We start from the raw sequence: 14,255 nt of genomic DNA on the forward strand, positions 1-14,255 counted from the left end.
GGCAGCTTTCAGGTTCGTGTTTCTTTCTGAACCTAATTTAAATGAACAGCAGACATTTTATGGGCTTTTCCAAGTGAACCTACAGGGGCTTATTTGCTAGAGTCTGACTTTCTGACAGCTCTCTGCGAGCCTAATCAGAACCAGACTTACTCTCATATGAAGCAGACGAATATGTATTCACCCAGCTACAAAGAACCAGTCTAAATGGAGTAAGTCATAAACCACTACCACGGCAGCAATCATTCAATTGTGCGCATTTACCGCACGAGGGTTTTGGAACAAGGGCTGCGTTTGTTTTGTTCCCATTGTAAATGGAAAGTTGTGGTGGCGAGGAGCCAAGTAAATGTGCCTTGTGTCTGGAAAATGCCCCATGTGTGCAATATGGAGCTTGCAGCTACAACCTGGAGGACACCTCTCTGCTCCACCGCCCACCGGTGGGAAGGCTGAGCTGATGTCTCTCGAGGTGGAGAAGCTCCCAGGTCCCTTAGGAGAAGCTGCACAGCCTGGGACAGGACAGACTGGACAGGACAGACCCCAGAACCAGTCCGGATTTACGGCTGATTTGTCTTTGCAGTTTGTCATTCTTCAATACATAGAACATATTTCTGAAATGTTCCCAGGCCTTTATTTAGACAAATTCTGGATGAGATAGTGCTGGGAGTAGTGCGGAGACATTAAATACTTAAAACGTCCTCAAGGAGATTCAAACCTTGACCTCTAAAAGAAGACTTTTTTTCTCTTTCTAATTATCCCAGAGTGTTCCCGTCACATAATATCACCTCTGTCTGTTCAAGGATTTGTTAATTTTCAGTTCCTGACATCTGGAAGAAATTTCTCCTTATCTCGCATGTGCATTTTCAACTGAAACGTGAAAAGAGGTGCTGAACTGATAAAGCAGGGACGTACCTTTGGGCTGGACCAGATGGTGAGGTGCTGCAAAGGAGGAGGCATTCGGCCTAAAGCAAGGAGGACCAGCAGGGCAATCTGCAGGGCTGGGCCGACTGGGAGGAAGGGTAAAATCCTGTGCACATCAGGGAGACGTCGCGCTGCTGAGCCGTCCTTCACCTTATAAGAAAGGAGTTAAGTTTGTTTGAAGCTAGGGAGGCCTCAAGTGGCTCTGGAGCGGGTGTTTTTCTGTCTAGATGAGATGTCAGTGCTTCCAGCTTCTTGGTTAAACTGCTGAGTGACTGAAGCTCTTAGCAGTTAGAAGGCAGCCAGCACTAGTACGGTCCACCTGCTTTCCTTAAACATTTGGCCTTTCAGTAAAGGTCAGCTATTCCGTGCTGAAGTCACAGTTTAACACTTCTTATATTGCCTTAGTGATTTTAGGGTTGATGATGATTGCTTTTGCCTAAAAAAAACACACATTATTTGCAATGACCCGTGGCAATGTCTCTAGAGGGGAGATTTCAGCAACATCTTCTTTCCCAGGAACGGTGCAATGCTGTGTCTGCCTGGGCTGAGGCTCCTCCAAACACTGCTTGTCCAAAGGGTGGCTGTTGACCTGGGGCTTTGAGACCTCCTCTCTGTCGTGTCCCTGTGATTTGGAAGGAAATGTCTGATCCTAGAGAAAAGTTGTCTTGTCTGACCCTTTCAAAATCAGCAGACCAATCTTTTTTTTTAATTATTTAACCAATCTTTTTTTTTAATTATTTTTTATTTCCTTGTCTAATAAACATGTGCCTGTTCACTGCTGTTGCACAGAACCCATCCAGTTGTGCTGTTGGGATTTGGTGGTATTTGAGGTCCAGCTGGCACAAGACGCAGGAGAACGTGTCCTGAGCAGAGCTGTAGCAGGACCAAGAGGTGAAGTTGCACCAACTTCTGCACGGCCACATTTCATCACCATAGGGTGCTTTGGGTGGATGTAAAATTGATAACAAACTGATATCGGTCTGTTTGTTCTTTATACTGACTTGCCTGAGTGGAAAGTGAGTATCGACTTCATCTGTGTAGATTAGGTTGGGAGTTTTTTTCTTGGACACTCTTTGAGAGCTCTGAAGTTTTGACTCGGGGTTTGTTTAATTGAAAATTTTAGGGGATTTGGTTTTTGCTTTTATTCTTCTGTTGTTGTTGCTTTTCACTTTATACAAAGCTAGCACACAGACAAATGTCATCAACTGCATGGAACCGGAATTTTATTTGAAGTCATTTTTTTTCACTGCTCTCTGCAAAGCATTATCACTGAAATTGTTTTTTTTAACATGTTGTAGCCATTTGATGTGTTTTCCAGGTTTGGTGTCTCTTAGCACAATGCATTACAGTATAATAACTTGCTTCTAGAAGGGTGGATGACTATAGATAAAGCATTATCTTGCTTTAAGAGTACAGAAGTGTCTTTTATTCTCATTTTTACGACTAATATCCACTTTTGGCATAAGAACACCCGTGCGGTATAAATCAAATGCTTTTAGATACTTAGGCTTTTCATCATTTTTAAAAATGTGGAAGTGTTGACATTTTCTGAAACCACCTTTAAAGTCTTTTTGGATAGCCCATTTATACTGCATCGTTTTTTAGGCTTTCATTTTAATCTTTCAGTCTGTCTGGTTTTATTGGTGTCATGGAGATCCTCGAAAACAGGAATTTCTGTTTCCTTTTGTCGCTGTTACAAACAGGCAAAGTGATAGCAATACCTGACTGAAAAACATCAGACTTCAGTAGGATTTTTTACCTTTCCGTGTAGAAGATGAAATAATTGGAACCCTCTGGTCAGCTTTTTATCAAGGCTATTTTCACTCTGGACAGAGTCAGACAAAGGCAATCCTACTACTCCATTGCGTGAGCTTTAAAGCATTTTAATGGTGTTGTTGCACTAAATTGGCATTAAATGCAAACTCTTCTCTAAGAAATTATTATTAAAATTTTAGTGCCTGGTTATGCCTGTGTTTGGTCAACATTTGAAGGTTCTCAATGGGGACTGATTGGCAGCCTGACATCTGGTGCCTTCCTGCCACTGAAGATGCAAGGGCAGTGCGGAGAGCAGGAGGCAGACATTTTTACAGCTGTACACCCAGCTTTGTATCCCGCAGGCTCACGGACCATAAAAATCCTTGTTTAATAAGAGAAAAGCCATTTTCCAGGAATGTTTAAAGAGTGGCACTCAGTATATCAGGGGTTTCATTTTCAGAAAGTTGGCTGGGTAGGACATCCATAGAAATGGGTGCCCAGAGAATATTCCCCTTGCGTGTGCACCTGGCTACATAGAGGACCCCACTGATTTTTGCTCTTTCTTTTTTATGAGAGAGAAAAAAAGGTCAGACTAGGTATTTTCATACAGAAACTTATCAAGGAAATCTTCAAATACCTTTCCCAATTAAAAACAAATGATTTTACCTGTGTACTTGTATCAATGATGAGTATTCATGATGAGGTAGTGGCTCTTTTGGAAGATGAATTCCTGACAAAAGATGGCATGGCAGAACATACTTATCAAAACCAAGCACACTGAAAGAAAAAAGCAGTTTTGTGTCACTTGGAGGGGGCAGGTTCATTAGTAAAGGAGGAAGGTGTCATAATTCACAAGATCAAGCTGATAAAACCAGTGGTCTCATCGTCTGGATTTAGCTATTCCCTGACCCAGTTAATTTCCATGGGAAACCCTGATCCTGCAAGAAGAGAGTGCAGCCACATGAATCGTGTGACTTTCCCCCTTTTTAGCAATTACAATCATTTCTTTGTCTCACTTGAAAGAAAATTTGTGATTTGGGGTAAGCTTTCTCCTTATTGTGTAAATAGCATTCCTCTCCCATCACGCCAAACCTGAATCCGAACATCAAAATCCAAACTCACTTTTCTTGCAGGTGATGCTGACAGTCATTATCAGTGCCTTTGAGTACTTGCAACGATGTAAATACTGCTTGGGAGCTCTTTGCAACTGCCAACCACAGTCCTGTGAAGACCTAATAGCTGAATTTCTAACTGCACCTTTCATAAAGGGGTGGTTATTCATCAGTAACAATAAGTAGGTCTTCTTCTGGACATAGACCATGAAGGCACATGTTTTTTGGACTCTGTCTCTACCTAGACATATCCCAGATGTGTTCCGTTTTGCTTGGCAGTCACCGCATCCCTCAGATAACTCTGTGATAATATTAGCAAAATTCTAGTTACTGACGGTGCACAACCACTTTCCAATACACAACAATTTTATGCTTTAAAAGAAGGGGACCCAGGTATGCTTTTTTGTTTGCTGTCTCACTAGGAGGATTGTCTTACCTACACCTCTTTAAAAGGAGGAAAACAGAAAGCAATACATACACAGACTATATTTTTGCTTCTGATTGCCAGCAGATAACAGCAAGATGCTGGTTTCATTTCTACTACACTTTTAAAATTTATTATTTAAACCTGGATAGTATGCCAAAATTCTCTCTCTCCCTCTCAAGTAAAGTATATGTAGGGGAAAATTGAAGTTTTCTGCTGAGTTATTTCTTGCCAAGCATTTTCAGCTGCAGGATATAGTGAAGGCCAAATTGTCTGAAACATATTAGGACTGTCAGTATAATCAAGGGGAACTGTAGTGTGATAAAGTTATGAATCTATGCTGTAGCACCCCTATGTAATGGATATCTACATACATATATGTGTTTATTATGCCAGGGTACTGTGGCATAGCTCCATATTTTCTTTCAAATGCAATTGGTCTTGATTGCTATATATGTGTGTATGTACACACACGGGAGGGAGAGAAAGAGAAATCTCCTCCCCCTACTTAGTTTTATTCTTTGAAGGCAGCATCTGCTCATGATGATATGGCAATAGGCAGATGTTCTAAAGCTGGGTTTAACTGTAACATAAATTGAGATTTCAACAATTCCTTGATATTTGGATATGGCACTTTCAAAACACTGTGTATTTTGAATTTAAGAAAGAATAACTGCTTTTATTTCAACTCAGGTTTTAGCCCTAGTAGTGTTCTTTCTTTTTTTTTTATTTAAATGATGAAACCCTTTGTTAGGAGCCACGTTTTTTGCTATAGCCACACTTGTCATTGGAAATGAGAGCTGTGATTAGGGTCATTTGTTCAGGGCTGTGGTTGTACAGGCTCTCTCTGCTTTGGCTGGTATGTGCAATGCCCCAGCATCCTTACAGTAATTCCCATCAGGATTTATAAGGAGGTTTTTTTTTTACCAGAGGTTATTGTGAGGAAGATATGGCTTCATTCAAATAAAACATGCAACAAAGCTCACAGCCAAATCAGCTTTTATGGCAACAATTTTAAATGTTCCTTTTTACAGTAAAACATGCCAGGAAATGCTTGCTTGAGTTGAAAAGTCCAACCTACATTGCTTGGTCTTGCACCACAGGCAGGGGAGACGGGGACAAGACTAAACACAAAGGGGTCACAAGAGGACGTTGCCTGCATTACATCACCTTCCCTTAGCCAGTGGGAATCTTCCTGCTGGGACGGTACAAGCAGCAAGTTTCAGGCTGTGAAAGGGGCAGTTTCCCACCAGGTGGGGCTCAGTGCTTTGCCAAGCATTGGCCAGGTAAATCCTAGCTGCATGCCCTCCTTGGCTTGCCAGCCACCTGCTTTGAGAGAAGCACATCCTGGGCCTTGATAGGATGCAGATGGGGAGCAGCTCCTTCTGGAGGACAGTCTGCTGGTGAAGGCTGTGCTCTGGCCCAAGGATAACATGCACTCCCCTCTGCAGTGAAGCGGGGTTGAAAGACTCCCCTCTTTTTATCTTGAGGTTTGTGACACTCTTGGGTTATGAGGTTTAGCTCAAAAAGCAAGCCAGATGCTTTAATTGTAAAGCTGAAGGTCTTTTCCAGGATTGCAAAGCTATATAGGTCTGTGCAATTTGGTACTGTATATCTACGTGGTACACGTGGTGGGATTCAGCTGGGCGTGGGCTCCAAAGCAATATCTCATCTCTTATTGATAATTATTTGTCATAGACAGATGAAGGAAACAACTCCCCTCCCAAAAAAAACCTTGTTGGCTTTTCAAGCCAGGAGATAATTTGTCCATAGTTAAACAGAAGATATTTATAGAGACATTAACCGGGTGTACAAAATATTTCAGAAGTTTGTTTAAAAGTGATTGAAATCAGCTGTTACTGAACCAAAAAAACAACCACACAAGCTAAGTCTACAGCCCTTGGTCTATCTGTTGTGTGTTAATGTAGTGCTTTCTTCCAGCAACATTACCAACGAGGGCAGTAATACCAATCTCCTGCCTTTCATTGGCGGGTATTAATAATTCAAAGATGAAACTCATCATCAAAAAAGGGTGATTTCAGTGGGTTTTAATGAAAAACTGCTCTAGCAGTTATATTAAAATATATTACAATATTGCTGTGTTTGAAAAATCGAGCACTGAAGCAGCAGGAGAACCAAAGTGTCCCCCAGGCAGAGCCCTCTTTTCTGGCAGCTTGAAAACCCAGCCAAAAGTGCGTGGTATGGGAGGTAACGGAGAGCTCTGCCTGGCAGAGTCGCTGAAGGTCAAATTCTGGGTCTGAAGCTGCTGGGCTCTGCAGCCCCTCAGCAAAGCCATCAAAGAATTATTCATTATAGGGAAACGAATATTTCTTCCACATCTATTCAGAGTGCAGAGAGGGCAGTCAGAGTAAACTATTCTTAGCTAAAGAAAATACTCAGCTTAAATAATTTCAGCTCAGATGCTTAAATTTTGCCAATATTTTCAAAAGCTGAACAGGGAACTGTATCTTGGAGAGTGGCAGCCTCAAATTCTAGCTACTGACCCTATTGCAGTAAGCTCAAATTAGGAAAATGATGGTGTCAGTGTGAACCAGACTGCTCTGTCCTATCTAGCCGTGGTGGCTGCTCCACACAAGCCACAATTGCTTTTGTTCTTGCACCCCCTTCTTTTACCCCTCAGCAAATTGTGGGCCCAAGTACAAAGGCATGTTTTGTACAGGCTGAGGGAGTGGAGCAAAAATGTCATTAGGGTAATGAATGGAACCTGCCTCATGTAAAAAAGAGCTTTCCAGATGATGCGCTGCTCACCGAAGGCAGCTACGCTCCACTGGTGCCCTTCCTCCAGGCCACTTCTAGAGTATACACTTAAACAGAAGCATTGCTTTGGCTCCTATAAAGTATTAAAACAGATGACTGATTTCAGGAAGCTAATCACTTGGCATCAAGTTGGTGATATTTTCTTTTTTCTTTTTTTTTTCTTCCTTCTATTATTTTTCATCCTTTTTTTTTCCTTTTTCTTCCCTTTTTCTCTTTTCTTTCTTTTTTTTCTTTTCCTTTTTTTTCTTACATTTAAGTAGTTGTCATTACTTAAACAACATACTTAACTCGAGAATATTTAAACACCCTAAGACACCCCTCTTACAGCATCCTCATTTAAGAGATACCAGTGACACTGCCACAGCAGAGCCAGCCATCTGCAGCCCTGCTTAGTACCTGAGCAGCTCAGAGCTGTGCTCTTCCTTGGCATATTCCTGGTGGGAACGTCACAGCCTTGACCTCTGTTGAGGGTGTCTGTATAGTTTGATGTCTCTGATGGTGGCTAGATTCCTGGGGACATACTTCCTTGATGAATAGCGTGCAAAATGCATTCATAACAAAAAATGCCAAAGATGCCTTTAAAACATTTTGATGCAAGACGTCTGAGTATGGGGTAAGAAGAAAAACTTCCCCATTTTTAATCTCAGAGTCAGAAGTTTATTGCTGATGTTTACACAGATGCCATAGAGCTGGAGCCACTGCACATCTGGGGAGTAGGCGGCTAAATCTCCCTTTCAGTTTTGTACTGGAAACATGGTCAGAGGAGGTTGCCTGACAGCATGAATAAATCAACATGTTGTCCACAGGAAACAAGGAGATAGCTGCAATGAAGCATAAATAATGTAAGACTAACATGGAGAGATTATTTCATACCTTTTTCAGAGGGCTGTGGTGAATGGTTTGCTGGAAAAATTCTTAGAGAGCTGCTCTAAGTGCACTGTTAAGAATGATCTCTTCATCTTCATGCAGAGGGGTGGATTAGCAGGATTCCTTGTGGCCACAGAGAGAGAGGGAAAGGAAGAAGCAGGAGACACGAGACCATGCAGAGAGATCTTGTGATATGTTTTGTCCTATCTTTGGTTAGGGGGGTGAAAGAACAAAGACTTCTTGGCTTCGGAAACATGAATAAAAAAAGATTTTATCTTTTCCGTAAAACCTCCCAGATTATAAGAATGAATAAGTACACTATTTTTTATCCATAAGGTCATCTGTTTATTTGTAAAATAGTTCCCATGCCGTACCTTTGACAAGGGCAGAGTTGCTAAAACTTGCTGAGTCAGAACACTTGAAAACCTATTCCAGCATTCGTCTTCTCTGAGTGGAGCCATGTCCCTCCTCTGCTTGCTTACACTCGGACCTTGAAGGCAAGGCACCAGCCCGAGGGCAGCGAAAGGCCTGTCAGCAATGCAAAACTCAGCTATTGTCAACACAACAGATGGTTTGGTGCTGCCAGAGGTGCTGCTGAGGTGGTGTCTCGGCTCACAGCCTTGCAGGCCGCAGAGCACCTCCAGCAGCTTGCTGGGAGTGTCAGGAGGCCTCCCAGGAGCCCAGGAAAATGGTGACTGGGGAGCTCAAGGCCCTGTTGTTTCCTAGGGAGTGGCAGCAGGTCCCAGGAAATCAAACTATTCGAGCGATCAGATCTTGGAGCTTGCCGAGCCAGACGAGGTCCTGGCGTTACCACTCTGTGAACACACTGCAAGGCAGCTGCACAGAGGTGCTAAAGGGAGAGCTAGAGCTCCAAGAAGTGCCACTGCAGGAACTAACAACTCAGATCTGAATTCCAATGACTTCCCTTTGGATTAGGGGCATTTAGTTAGGTCCTGGGTGAAATGATTAGAGCAGAAATAAGTTGAGTTTTCTGAATCACTAGAATTTTAGAAGCCTGTTAAAATGAAAAGCATTAGACATAGACAAAGGGAGAATGCATGTAAGATCCTGGTACAAGGACTTGATGAGGACTTCTGCTGCTGTCAGTCTCCGCTTCTCAGTTTGTGTGTTTGAGGCGATTTTCAGACATAGCCCATGCCTGCCAGAAAACACCAGAGGAGCCAGGAGCAACTTCTTATTCTACAAATATTGTCAAGGGAAGGAGGAAGCATTTCTTCTCAAGCTCACATGCTCCTTTGAGAAACCCATTGAGTCCTTTCCTCCTCTAAAAGCACCTTCAGTTCTTACCTAGGCTGCCTGGCTGCTCTTGCTCACGCCAAAGCCATTGTGTGGCTCTAAAACCATAGCACTCCAGTTTTCCCAGACAGGTAGCAAATTGTCCCTTTGTGCTCCTGAAGACCGAGAGACCTGGCTGGGAAAGAGGCTTTGTCCTGAACGTGACTGTCCCAGGAAAGCTGTTCCAAGGGCATTCTATACTCAGATGCTTCTCATGGGTAGCATAATTATTTAACTGCAGGGTCTTAGGTTACTGTACCAGTCCACCATTCTCTCAAGGTGTTTTTTTTTGTTTTTCTTGTGTCTTAATACTGCCCCTAAGCCATATGTGGTAGCATCTGGGTCCAATATTAGAAGCTTTGAGGCACAACAAGTCAAGACAGGAGCAGTCATAAGAGATTTTTCAAATTCCAGAAATGTTTTGGTGCATTCTGGTGACCAGAGAAATGCTCTCCTATTTTCACTAAGTGCGTGCAGCTTTTTCAGGATCCTGTAAAATCCCCAGATGAACTTTCTGTCATGGCATAACACTACAAAACTCTGCACAAACATATGGCTGGAAATTTGGCCAGTTCTGCACAGTCTCATTTTGCTTTTGATGCTGGAAATTCCCTCCTTGCTGATTACAATTCCCTGAATTTTATTTTATTTTTCAAAGACATCATCAAGTAATAATTTAAATGCAATAAAAGATGGTTAGAGAGGCCTGTCATGTAGTAAGTGGTAGATATTCCAAAGTGAACTCTGTGTCCTACAACCTGCTGTGACCACAGCCTTTTCTATTGACTCAGTCCCTGTGCTATAGGCTTTCTTGTATCTTCTGAACTTGCTTTAAAAGCAAGTTCATTACTTGCTTTTAAATCCCATAATGGAAAACAACTGCATGAACTACATCACCCAGGGTAACACCCTCGTGTTGTACAGGCTACGATTTTTTCAATGGCTTTGTTTACTCCTCTTTGTCCAACCCTAGGTGGTCTCCAATGTCTTTGTTCTTGGCCAAATGATGGCCCGGGGAACTTTGTTCTTTTTAATGGCCTGTAAGACAACTTTCCCCTTTGCAATTACTGAATGATGAGGTGGTTGTTTAATGAGCCTCTTCTTTCCGCATCAGTCTTTGCTGCAGTGATCCCATACAGTTGATAATATCTGAGATAAGGACAATTCCTAAACAAAAAAAATATTTTCAAATAATAAAAATAAATAAATTTTCAAATAATTTTCAAATTATGTTGAAGGCATTTGTTTGATATCCACCCCATCCTATACTGAGCCAAACTGAATCTAAACTGTGGGAGCTAAAGATTCTGTCCTGGAATATTCTGTCTTCTTTTTGTCTTTTTCTTTTTAAGTGTTTTTTAGAGTTGACATCTTCAAGATGGAATCTCTTTTCTGTTCATCTCCCCAGAAATTTACGTGGGCTGGATAACAAACTAAGAGAAATAAGCCTCTTTTAGCAAACAGTGTCCTTAAACTAGCAGATGTTTTCCTTATTTGAGATGAGACAACTGCATCTCTTCTTCCTGGATCTCTGTAGGTTACAAGAAGATTGTGAAATTCATGTCCTAACAAAGTTCACTGGTGTGTCCAGTTCATTGGTGGGGACTTTTGACTAGGGTCTTTAGTTTCTCTGTGTATCTAATGCCTCATAGCTCTTCCAGTACTTGCTGCAGCTCATCTCATCCACAGGGCTAGTGTATGTGCGGAGAAGCCCAGCAGACAGGCAGGCTGGGGTTGACTTTATGGAGAAGACAGATGGAAAGAGACCAGGAGAGGCGTGAGCTCAAGGGCAGAACAAGGACGTGGTGAGCATTGAACCTGAAGCTCGGGGTGTTAGCCCACATGTTGTGGTCATGGTGTGACAAACAGTGGGGGTCAGGCAAGCACAGAGGCATTTGAGCTGAAGCGCAGAGGGAAAATCACAACAAAGAGACAGGGTTTGGGCAGACAAAAAGCTCAGGAAGGCTCATTTGCTCACTGCTGGCTGTGCTGGCTGTGAGACGTCGTTTCGCACAGGATAGCTCCTTGTGGTGAAGGTAGAGGAATGGCTGCCTGAGGAATCAGTCACTCCAACAAGACTCGTGTTAGCAACTTCCATACTGGCATGAAAGCTGGCCTCTTCCATTTCTTGGAAAAATCTGTTCCTCAGTAGTTAGGTTGCTGGTCATGTCACTGATTTGCTTTGCTCCTTGAGTTTGGAAAGCTCAGCTACAACATGCCTCCCTGCCTTAATATTGTTCTACTATGTATATATAGAGGTTTCTAGATACAGATTTAGTTCCCTTTTGCAGTGTCCCCAACCTCTGTTTTGAGTCTTATTTTACTTTCTTTGGGTACCCTTTCTTGCTAAATGCTTCTGCTGTTTGGTTTGTCTTCATTCCATTACAGCCACAGTTTCTCTTCTTGAAAATTAGTTCTTGCACTTTTATTATTTTGTTCCACAGAACAGCCAACATTTGTTTGAATGTAGATTAATTGCCAACAAAAATAGATGATGGAATCAGGTATTTCTTTGGTGAAATCTCCTTATTTTTAATGAGCCTGCAAAGCACACTGGTTTAAACAGAAGTGAAGTCCAACAATAGACACTTGTTTCTTTTCTTACAGTCCCAACCCATGTTTTCTAGCACCTATCCCAGAAAATGCCGTGGTAGCTTAGTCCCAGTGTCAAGCACCAGTGACTCTGTGCCTGTGTGCTGGATGATCCCTTTCTCTCTCATGGTGCTTCTCTTGGTGATGTGCCACCCTGTTAATGCCCAGCCCATCCATTTGCTTCAAATCTGGGAGCAGCTTCTCCTGTGTCTGTATATTGCCTTGAGGACACTTGCTCAAGTACTTGGTCAGCTACAGCTGACCTCTATTGTCAATATGTTTCCAGAAAATTAAACAATGCTTTCTGACTTGGTGCTAGGAGGCTAGAGCTGTCTTCAACTTCATGATGCCTAAATAAACAGAACATGAAAAAGGACTGATTCTTCTCCTGTACATGCTCACAGCTTCTGGGATCTGCAAACCAAACTGTCCCAGGTGAGACAAGGCTTTGGGGAGTCGGACCCTCCACACACATGGAAGGTAAAACTCAGTAAGAGTCCTGCCTGACTCAGAATTTCTGGAGCACCAATTTTTCAACTGTGCTACAAGCTGATGTACCTACCCACAGGCAGGTGGGGACCTGAATTCATGTTGTTACTGAGGTAAAGTCAGACTCTCAGTTGTGTTCTGGGTTAAAAACAGTATTTGTGGTTTGATACAGTTCATATGAGATAATGACCATAATCCTGATGATGAATTTGCTTCTGGTGTTTTCTATGCTGGTGTTGACAGTACTGCTCTTTCCTGAGAAAAGAACAATAACCATACTTTGTATTAATTTGCTTTGAGATATTAGGCCACAGCTAATAATTCTGCTCTCCCTAGGCTTTGTTTTCTTTAGAAAACGGTTTAAAGATTGCTTGGTACTCTTGTTCGTTTTTTGGCCAGACTCCAGCAAAACAAAGTCTAGAAGCTACAGTAATTAAAACAGTCTTACTGAAAGCTATCAGGCTATGAGGCATATCTGTGTTTTCAACTCTGAACTTCCTTCCTGAGGACATTATATGTTTTAATGAAAAAGAACATGATTTCTTCAGCAGGTTTTTTTTCTCTTCATGAGCCACTAAGATAAGGTCTTTCGCATATGTTGTATATCAGAGAAGCACTCAAATGGTTAAGAGTAAACCAGAACATTTCAGTCAGCCTGTTTCATTTTGACAATTTCTTTCTTTCTTCAGCAAAGGGGGGTGGGGAAGGGGGAGGAGGGGGAATAACTGACATTGGCTGCAGGCCCTGCCAAAACAGACATTTGTTTTCCATTAGCTGCACATATCCTTTCTTAAGGGCTTACTATGAATTGAGACACAGCTCTGGGCATAGATCTGGTTTATGTAAGGAATTTTTGATAAGGATATGTAAATTTCACACTCAGAAGTTTACTGTCTCTTCTTCTAATTCAACATGGATTATCTCTGCTTAACACCCAAGGGCTCTGAGTCTGTCCCTCCCAGGATGAAGTGTCCCAGAACAGGAGACAGGGATGGAGTTAGGTGGCACTATGCCTTTGGAAGTCCTACATCACTCATATTTAAGAATAATGGGTTATTTAAGCCTTTGGTGTCATTCTCTAGGCTTAAAGATGTAGTCCATCTGGGCTAGAGTGGGTGCTGTAGAGAAAAAGATAATTCCTCAGCTGATCTGCTTAGTAATCAAGAGCAAGTGGAAAGGAAAAATGTTCCAGACATTCTTTATTTTTAGCTGAAGTGTGAACTAAAAGCAGTCCTTTGGCCAGTCCGTTCCCAGCAACCCAGTGCATGTACAAGTAGTAACTTCTTTTGGAATGAGGTTTTCGCAAGTTCCACGTGGAAGAAGCGGCTCGTGGCCATATGGATGCCAGAGAGCTTGAGAAAGAGCTATTATTTGTACTTTTAGATTGAAAAAAGCTTTGTAAATAAAACTCGCCGCAGACTTCAGCAGCTACATTTTCTGTGTTGCTGAGCAGCACAAGTGCCGTGGAGAGGTCACTGCACCTGAAAAATAAGGTCATCAATTCTTTGGATAGCACAAAACCTAGTATAGTGAGCAACAAGAGAGAGCAAAATGCAGCAGTTCATCACAACCAGAACCCCTGAATGACAGCAAATCACCAGAAAGCTGAAGCTCAAAAATATCTCATCGGCCCACAGGCTCCTGGGCTGTATCCTGTTCCCCGTCACGAAGAGCTGGGGGAAACAGATGGTGTTTCCAGCCTCTTCTGGAGCTCGGTGGGCTTGGACGCCCTTCAGCTGAAGAAGGAGCCAGCAGATCCCTTTTGAGAAAGCCCACAGAAGGAGACTGTTTGTGTCTGGAGGAAAGTGGATGGTCGGGCAGAGCTTCCCCAGCCACATCCTGCTGGTGGTGGTGGACCTAGCCAAGGAGAAGATGGGGAGAAGTGCCAGGAAGGAGCTGAGTGCACCTGACATAGTGACAGGCCAGGAGCCTGGTATTTCAAAGGTCAGAAGAGACGTGATCAAAAATGGACAGAGATGGGTAATGAAGGAAGTGTGTCAGACTCCTAAGGCATGAGCACAGGATAA

At 42.6% G+C, this 14,255-nt stretch overlaps 1 long non-coding RNA gene across 1 annotated transcript; it reads right to left on the minus strand.

Moving 5' to 3' along the window:
- Positions 1-933: 933 nt before the first annotated feature.
- On the minus strand, positions 934-8,269 carry LOC125180346 (uncharacterized). The gene is made up of 3 exons (XR_007158819.2): positions 7,858-8,269; positions 3,337-3,447; positions 934-1,065 (listed from the first exon to the last, which is right to left on the minus strand). It is a non-coding gene; the product is annotated as an uncharacterized lncRNA (long non-coding RNA).
- Positions 8,270-14,255: the final 5,986 nt, after the last annotated feature.

The sequence above is a fragment of the Anser cygnoides genome, chromosome 4 (assembly GCF_040182565.1).
Source record: "Anser cygnoides isolate HZ-2024a breed goose chromosome 4, Taihu_goose_T2T_genome, whole genome shotgun sequence".
In the NCBI taxonomy this organism is placed as follows: domain Eukaryota; kingdom Metazoa; phylum Chordata; class Aves; order Anseriformes; family Anatidae; genus Anser; species Anser cygnoides.